Source organism: Mustela nivalis (assembly GCF_964662115.1).
Source record: "Mustela nivalis genome assembly, chromosome: 1".
In the NCBI taxonomy this organism is placed as follows: Eukaryota; Metazoa; Chordata; class Mammalia; order Carnivora; family Mustelidae; genus Mustela; species Mustela nivalis.
In genome coordinates, this window is record NC_139020.1 from 147,691,604 (window position 1) to 147,700,889 (window position 9,286).

The following is a 9,286-nucleotide window of genomic DNA, read 5'->3' on the forward strand; positions in this document are numbered from 1 at the left end:
GGGCATGGGTGCACTGATCTGAAAGCACTATGGTGAGGATCACAGGGGTCTGAGTTGAGAGCATGGTTCAGGATCAGTATCAAGGTCTGGGTTTGTGTCCAGGGCACCGCTGAATGTGGGGGTGGTCTCAGATGTCCAAGCCGATTTCCCCTACTCCGAATCCTTTCCAGCATTCCAAATAGCCTGGTTTCCTTCTGGGTGGCAAGCTGAAATCTCTGGGATTTCTCAGGTCTTGCCCAAGGGCAAGATACTTTTTACAGTAAAAGAATTCAGATGAGCTGAACAGCAGAAAAGACACAGCTCAGGAGTAAATCAGTGAACAGGAATATCATGCCAAAAACTTCTTTGAGAACACACTACAGAGCAAGGGAAGATAGGAGAGAAAGCTGAGATATAAAGGACAAACCCTCCAACTTTCCAACATCATTCCCTACTTGTTTATTTCCATTGCTGTCAGCTCCTTCCCAGCCAAAAATAAGTCACCTGAGCCAGCCTTTTTTCTTCCTGAGTTTGGGGCACTGCAAAGCCCACCAGAGGGGCCAAGGGTACCCCTGTACCTGTTGAGCTGAGCCCTTTTGTACCCCAACAGTGAGCAGGTACCAGCCTGGCCCTCTGGTACTCCGTGGTCTGTGGCAGTCCTTCCTTCTGGACCCTGCTTTGCTGCTCTTCCTTCCCTAACCCTGGTCTCAAACTAGGGATTGCTCCTGGAGGAGGAACCCAGGGAGATGAGGCTCAGGAGGGCCTCCCTGCCTGGAATCTCCGTGTGGGGAGTGCACAGCCAACAGATTTTGCCCAGGGACTTGCAAAATGCAGAGAGGCAGATTTCTTTTCTCTCTTTCTCTCTCTCTCTCTAGCCTCATACCAACCAGGAGTTCTTAGAACTTTCTTCAGTGACTTCTAAGTGTAGCTTGGCCACTGTTTCCACAGAAAGGCCACTTGAGCGTGATCAAGCACATGTATAAGCAATTACATTTTTTTCAAAAACAACAAGCCAATGCACACAGACCTTTGACAGGAGCACAGGACGCTCAAGGGACCAGAGTCCCTACCTTGGGCAATAGTGGTAGAAGCCGGGTTCTGCCACGCAGGTCCCTAGACCTTTGGCAGTTTCCACGATTGCAAATCCAGACATGCAGAATCCTGAGGGACAACCTACTAACTGCAAAAGAGCAAAAATACATCAGGATTCAGAGAGTGGAAATCCATTTGTACTGGAAAAGAAAGAAGCAGGCTTGCTGTGAATCCAGCATGGAGGACAGGCATAGATAAGGCTGCTTGCTGTATGAGTCACGGAAACTATTGTTTCTCAAGGGTCATGCGGTCTCTGTAAAATGCTATGAGAACTCTCTCTTGGGGAACTCCTGCTTTCCTACCAGTGACGCCCCCAGATTCTGCTTTGCTAGTCCCATGGATTCCTGGGGATACCCAGTTGATAAGCTAAGCCGTCCTCAGGACAACACTTGCTAATGGACTGAATGTTTGTGTCTTGTCCCAATTCAGATGTTGAAGCCCTAACCCTCAAGGGGTGCCGTCCAGAGGTATGGGCTTTGAGAGGTGAGGAGGTCATGAGATTGGAACCCTTGTGAATGAGATAAAACCCCTCTGAGAAAAGACCTGAGAGATTGTTCTGCCAGCTGTCAGCCTTGCAAGGCTACAACAGGAATATGGGCATCTATAGATAATGAAGCAGTCTCTTGCTAGATATCAGATCTCCCAGGATCTTGCTTTGGACTTCTCAGCCTCTAGAACTGCAAGGAATAGTACATGTTTTGCTGTTTCAGCCACCCAGTCTGTCATCATTTGTTGCAGCAGCCTGAACTGAATAAGGCAGAGCCCAAGTCCTGGTTAATCCCTGCTTCTACTCATTTCCCCTCAGAAAGAGCTTCTAATCCAGAACTGACCTCGGCTTTCCATACACGTGCTTCAGACCCCCTTCTGTGAGAGCCCAGACTTTGTAAAAGACTCCTCCCTCATGGCAACCAGCATTCTGTGACTCCTGAGGAATGTCCTCCCTGACTGTCTTAAGTCAATCAATCTGATTTTGATTCTGGAGTCCCAGGATTGAAAGACCCCTCTCCCCTTGCTAAAGGCTTGTTTAAGTAACCTGATGTCCCCACAGCACCCCCTCTTCCCTTGCTGAAGGCTTGATTGTCCCCATAGCCGGATGGCAACACATACCAGGATGTCTATTGTCTATGGTCAACCGGCCTGTCAAAAAGGGAAGACAAATGAGGAATAGAGTGTACCTGGGACTTTCCAGAGTGCTGAGGCAAGGCCGGCCAGAACAAACGGCTGTGTCCTTGCCTTAAACCCAACGCCTGACTATGCTTGATTTAAATTAACCAATCAGATCCCTGTAACCATGCATCTGCTTCTGTAAGACCGCTTCCCGCCACCGCTTCCTGCCACCCCAACGCTTGCCCTATATAATCTGCTCCCCAACTTAGCCCGGCGTGCTCAGTCCACAAAGGCTGATGCATCCGCAGGCGCCTGTGTAACCAATAAACCTCTTGCAACTTGCATCCAGTGGAGGCTTGGTGTCTGCTTCTTGGGTGCGGATCGAGGGTCTTTCAGGATCAAGTCCTGCATCAGGCTCCCAGCTTCATGGGGAGTCCGCTTCTCCCTCTGACCTTCTCCCCTCTCATGCTCTCTCACTCTCTCTCTCTCTCAAATAAATAAATAAAAATCTTTTAAAAATCTGATTTTAACAGACCATAAGCTTGTTCTTGCTGGTCTTTGGAAGATTAGGCATTAGCCCTTCTGAGAAAGTTCTGAATGGCTGCTTCATGAAGGGGTGAACTGTGTCCCCAAAGTCTCTTTCTGCTGCCTTCTAATCACAGATGCTGAGACCAATCCTCCCAGGTGCTGGTTTTTCAAAGCACTTAATGCGTTGGCTTTGAAGTTCCTCACTTGACAGTTCTGCTTTAGTCACTTTGTGACAAAACAGCCAATTGGTGGTGGATGCAAAGTGCACTGATAAAGTTAATATCAGGGAACAATTTTTTGAGTGTCAAGCATGTGCATGTGTGTGCACACACATAGCCATGTGCTAAGCATTATGGTAAATGTCTGACAAGAACTAAAACATCAAAAAGTCAGGATACCCCATTAGCTGATATTTTTATTATTCCTACATCCTAAACTATGAAACACAGGGTCAGAGAATAAGAAGTGGCAAAAAGAATCAAGATTTGAGGCAGTTCGATTTCACAGCCAGCCTTGATCAATAAGCATGTACACCTGTGTCTAGTTTCAGCTCTGTGTAACCTTGCCATAACCTTGGATAAGCCATTCATCTCTCAAGTTCAGGTTCTTGGTCCAAAGAGGGAAGGGGCACAGGTTGAGTACCTCCAGTGGGACTTCCTGGCAGACTTGTTCATCCAAGCATTCCTGTTTCAGTTTGAGTAATTGAATCCAGTCTTTGTTTTACCGAAGGCCAAGCTTGTCTAGTGTGTCCATGCCACCAGCCAGCAGCATTTGTCCATGCCATGTAACAACTGAGCAACATTCATAGGAATGGGGGAGGAAAAGATGTCCATAGGTGTTGACAGATGTTCTGCATGGAGGGACAGGAGCTGGGGCCATCACCTTCTGTTTCTAGTGGCCTTCTCTGTCGAGTTAAAATAAATGGCAATTATTTGCAACGACAGGGATGAAAGTAGACGGTATTATGCCAAGCGAAATAAGTCAGTCAGAGAAAGACAATTATCATATGATCTCACTCATATGTGGAGCTTAAGAAACAAAACAGAATCATAGGGTAAAAAAGGAAAAAAATAAGATGAAGTCAAAGAGGGAGACAAACCAGAAGAGGCTTTAAAAAAAAAGAGATTTTTATTTACTTATTTGACAAACAGAGATCACAAGTAGGCAGAGAGGCAGGAAGAGAGAGAGAGGAGGACGCAGACTCCCCAGGGAGCAGAGAGCCTGATGCGGGCCTCGATCCCAGGACCCTGAGATCATAACGTGAGTTGAAGGCAGAGGCGTTAACCCACTGAGACAGCCAGGTACCCCTCAGAAGAGACTCTTAATCACAGGAAACAAACTGAGGGTTCTTGGAGGGGAGGGGGATGGGTGGATGGCATAACTGGGTGATGGACATTAAGGAAGGCATTATAAAAGACTGATGAATCACTAACCTGTATGTCTGAAACTAATAATTGTATTTAAATTACAATTTTCTTTAAAAATAATTTTAAACTAAAGTAAGTAACAATCAAATAATGATCAGAGTTATCCAGCAGTGAGTATCAGATCTAGATGTCAGTTAAATTTAAGGGGCTTGCCGAAGTTTAGGAGAGTCACACAGGTCATTTTCCTGTGTGGGGACGTCTTCAGGGGCAGTTCCAAAGACAAAGATTATTAATATTTCTCCTTCCCCCATTCCTCCTAGAGCCAAAGATGTTTCCTCCACTCACTCACTGGCCCTGTAAGTAGGTGTTGCTTTCTCTCTACCAATCACAAAATCAGTGAGTAGCTATAACTTCACCTTTTCCAATATCCCCCTACCCCCGACCTTTTGTTTTTAATGGCCACGGGCAACAGGGACAAAGACATTTTTTAAAAACTTAAAGAGATCTATTATGCTCTACTACCTTGGCCTGCATGGGTCACTGCAAAGGGATTCTGCGAACTGTGTACTCAGATGAGTGGTCATTATCTTCAAAAACTCAGGGGCTGAGATAGACACAGGAACCAAAAAATAAAGAGTTAATGGACCATCAGAATAATGGAGTACCAACACTTTTTCGTCCTTGGCTTGAATCCTCAAGGTCCAGTGTCTCAACAGAATTTTCATTTTGGTCTCATCTGACTCACTTGTCCACGCCTGGGCCAGTTGGCAGTTATACTGAGAACTGAAAATTTTCCTTAGAAGAGAAAAAGAGTATTTGTCAGGTAAACCCAGAAAATGTCCATTATAGGAAGTTAGGCCTTTTGTCATGGTACTCCATTAGCACCCTCCTGACTGTTAAAGAAAAAAAAAATTTTGTGACACCCATTAAAGACAGTAAGGAAGATTTTATTCAAGGGATGCTACTACGATGGGATTTTATTTTATAGTATGGGAGAGAAATCTGGCTCAGCTCAGACAAATGGAGATTTATAGCTAAAGAGCATGGTGGGGGGTCACTGAATGTAAAATTAAGATGGAACATCAAGGGTAAGGATGAAGGGATTCTGGCTAAACCATCTGGACAGTAATATTGTTGAAGGAAGGCTAGGGTCATAAACTATTGAGAGCAGGGGATAAGGAATTTTTTAAAAGACTTATTAATACATTTTAGAGAGAGGGAGCAGGGGTAGGGGTAGAGGGAGAGGGAAAGAGAATTTTAATCAGACTCTTCCCTGAGCATAGAGCCTGAGGTGAGGCTTAATCTCAGGACCGTGAGATCATGACCAGAGCAGAAACCAAGTGTCAAACGTTCAACCAACTGCACCAACCAGGTGCCCTGGGAATAAGGGATTTGATCAGATATTAAGCGTTGTAGATACTGAAGCACCTGGATGGCTCAGTTGGTTAACTCTCTGGCTTTGGCTTAGGTCATGATCTGATCCCAGGATCAAGCCTGGCATTGGGCTTGCTGCTCAGTGGGGAGTCTGATTCTCTCCCACCCTCTGCTACTCCCCCTGCTCGTGCTCTCTCTCTCTGTCAAAATAAATAAATCTTAAAAAAAAAAAAAAAAAAAGAGTGGTAAGATACCAGAGGTGAGACATAAGGAATTTGATCAGATATCAAGAGTAGGATAGGAGATTGCTGAAAAATTGACAAAGCAGGTTTCTTGCTAAAACGGGGCTAAGTGGGCGGAGCCTGAGATCAAGGCTGGACAGAAAGAGGACTCAGAGGAACTTGACTCAAGTCTGGTCAAGGAGAAAATCTTCATCATCCATGACCATTGTATTTTCTGCAGTCACACATTTTACTAATTCTTTTATCAGACATTCAGTGAACGAGAAACATGAACACAGCAGCAATAATATAACAAATGTAAGCACTCTAGCAGAGACAAAGGCGGTATAGGAATCCACCTCATCAGATTTAGAATATGCATGACACCATGACTGAATTACTACCACTGCTTGACTTTACTGTTGAGATTAAGATGGAGTACAGAGGATCAGAGGGAAGGGAGGGAAAACTGAATGGGAGTCATCAGAAAGGGAGACAAACCATGAGGCACCTTTAACTATAGGAAACAAACTGAGGGTTGCTGGGGGGGAGGGGAGTGGGAGACATGGAGTAACTGGGTGATAGGCATTAAGGAGGACACGTGATGTGATGAGCACCAGGTGTCATCCACAACTGATGAATTACTAAATTCTCTAAAACCAATGATGTACTATCTAATGGCTAATTGAATTTAAATACCTAAAAAAGACACTTAAAAAAAAAAAAAAGATGTAGCATAACTCACAATATCCTTTGAGTGGAAGAATGTGTGGACTCTCCACACCTCTGCTGTCCAAGCCCAATGGCTAGTAGCCACATGTGGCTAATGAACACTTAAAAGGTGGCCAGTTCAAATGGAGAAATGCTGTAAAAGCAGAATAAACACTGGCTTTCAAAGACATATTGTAACCAAAGGTCAGAGAGTATTGCCACCCTCACGTCGCAAACATCGCATGATTTCTACAGCTAATGAGAGTGGGACCCAAGATGGGAGAGGTCAACCTGAAAGTCCATGATGTCAGAAAGAACATGGGGAAGAAAGAGTTATAATCCTGGAGTGGATGGGCTGAGGACAGTCAGAATGTCTTTTTTTTTTTTTTTTTTTTTTTGGTGAGTCTGTATATGGACAAGGAGAATTCACTGGAGATGACATCTGTATGCCTCACATTTTCAAGGGAAAATTATGAAAATGCATATAGACCCACAGCCATAGTTTAATTATGTTTGAAATGTATTCAGACCTACTCCAGTCAGTAAATTGCATACTTTCACATTTAGCTTCTCAATTTTCTCTTCGGCCCCTCCCATTCTTGAAATCCCAACACAAATCCCATCTCTTGCCTAAGGACCATAAACTACCTATCAAAGGCCACAGTTCATTCATTCATTTGATTCATTCAAAGCAACCTAATCTTGAGTGATGTCTTAGGCGCTCTTCTAGGGACTGGTGACACGGTGAATGAAACAGGTAAAGATCTCACTTTCATGGAGCCTATCTGGTATTTAGGGGAAAATCTTTCCTTATCAACATGAAAAGACTTATTATGGATGTTGCTTAGAATTTCAGTTTTTTTTTTTTTTTTTTCTTGACAGTATCACAGGTGATCATCTTTGAGGTGGTTCTCCTGAAAATCCCTTTGGGGGATACTGATTTGACTTTCTGAGTCAGACACTTTCCTAAAGACAGGGGTCACAGGAAATGTGATAACTGTCACTCTTGCAGTAAGAACAGGGATCACAATGCTTGAAACAGAGATATGCTACTCAGCTGTCAGAAAGTCCACAAGGCTCCAAATGTGTGTGGCCAACTAATGGAACCTGTAGCTCAGAGGTTATCATCCTGAGAGCAATGGGAATACCTCTAGTTAAGGACTGTCCTTGACGGAAGCTTGACAATGGCCTTGATTCACTTACTATGATGTTTAGGTAATTATACACATTAATAAAAGGGCGCAAGGCACTTACATTTCCATGATACCATCAAGGATATTGTCGTTTTATTAAAATGTTACATCTAGAGCTGTAACGTATAGAGTAGTTAAGTCAATCACTATGTGGTACAGGCGAGACTATTGTAACAGCCATACTTCCATAAAAAAGAAAAAAAATTTGTGGTTTCTGATCTAGGAATCAGCCAGTGAATAATTCTATATCAGTGTCCAGTTACCGGGCTAAACATGTAATTTATTTATACTTCTGAGGGTAAGCTGAATTGTGATCACCGAGCCAGCTATGTTCTAGTAACTACCCATTTACCCAACATAACAGATATAAGAAGGTAAAAGGCTTATAAGGAGACTGCTTATTTATATTTTGAACCACATCTTGGCACGTATAACTTGCAACTTGTGCTTAGTGGTAAGATTTCTGATATTTACTTTCTCCTTCCCTTGGCAAGTCAAGTTAGTTAAAAAGTAATTAGAGTTGAGTCCATTGTTTTTCTTAAATGTTTACAGAGCCATAGAACTCTCAAGCTTTCTTTACTAGACAGGATTAGATCACATTAGTGATAAAGATCAGAATGATTTGCATTGCTAAAATGAGAACTGCCTGTCAGTTTGGAGACAGCACATTTTTATAACCAACAGATTGGCTGGGCTAGATATTAATGAGTGCTATGGGTGGGGTGATGAAAGTGATACACACAATGACCTGTGGAATTTGTTCTGTAATTTTCCCACTCCTCTGGTCAGCAGAGCGTCTTCTTCAGTACCCAGCACTGCCCATAACTGCATTCAGAAAATCAATCTACAAAAATGGTTATTTGTTTTGCCTTTTTTTTTAAATCATTTTTTAAAACATTTGATTTATTTACTTGACACACAGAGAAAGAAAATGAGAGCAAAAGCAGGGGGCGCAGCACAGGGAGGAGGAGACGCAAGCTTCCTGCTTGGTGGGATTGCACAAGGGCTGAAGAAGACAGAATGGGAAGGGGACAAGGAGAATAGTGGGTTTCAGCTTCTTGGAAACAGAGCCCACCTCTATTTCTATGTTTATCTCACTGCTCTAAACCCAGGTCACAGCACAGTGCCTGCAGCAGAGTCATGTCATGGAAGTGCTCCAGAACTGATAAATATTGCTATTTATACTACTAAAATTCCCCCACAAAGGGCCAAATGTCATAGCTTCTCCCAGGTCCCCACACTGAACGCAATGAAGAATCAAACTATCGGGTTAAGGATGGCGAGAGGCGTTTAACAGGACCCAGATCACAGGAGCCATATTGTATTGCAGGACCAGGGGTCTTACCAGTGACTAGGTATTCACTCCTCTTAAGAGGCTAGCTCCTTGGATCTCCCTCTTCGATCCTCTGAACCTATGTCTGGCATCAGAAACAAAAGTAAACATAACTTATCGCCCTTGTTTATTTTTTACTATTATTTGTTACAGAGGAAGAGAGATCACAAGCAAGAGGAGCAGCAGGCAGAGGGAAGGCAGGCCCCCCACTAGAGCCTGGTATGGGATCCATTCCCAGAACCCTGGGATCATGACCTGAACCAAAGGTAGATGCTTAACTGAGTAAGCTACCCAGGCATCTCTTATTGTCCTTCTTTAAAATTTGATGTATTCTCTCTCCCTCTCTCTTTGTCCCCACTCTGTCACTCATACTCACGCAAT

At 43.7% G+C, this 9,286-nt stretch overlaps 2 long non-coding RNA genes across 2 annotated transcripts; one reads left to right on the forward strand and one right to left on the reverse strand.

Moving 5' to 3' along the window:
• The first annotated feature begins 1,498 nt into the window (after positions 1 to 1,498).
• LOC309867788 lies at positions 1,499 to 2,526 on the forward strand. Its single transcript, XR_014313314.1, has 2 exons — positions 1,499 to 1,554; positions 1,877 to 2,526. It is a non-coding gene; the product is annotated as an uncharacterized lncRNA (long non-coding RNA).
• Positions 2,527 to 3,101: 575 nt separating this feature from the next.
• LOC309862015 lies at positions 3,102 to 6,463 on the reverse strand. The gene is made up of 2 exons (XR_014310283.1): positions 6,414 to 6,463; positions 3,102 to 3,610 (listed from the first exon to the last, which is right to left on the reverse strand). It is a non-coding gene; the product is annotated as an uncharacterized lncRNA (long non-coding RNA).
• Between the last annotated feature and the right edge of the window lie 2,823 nt (positions 6,464 to 9,286).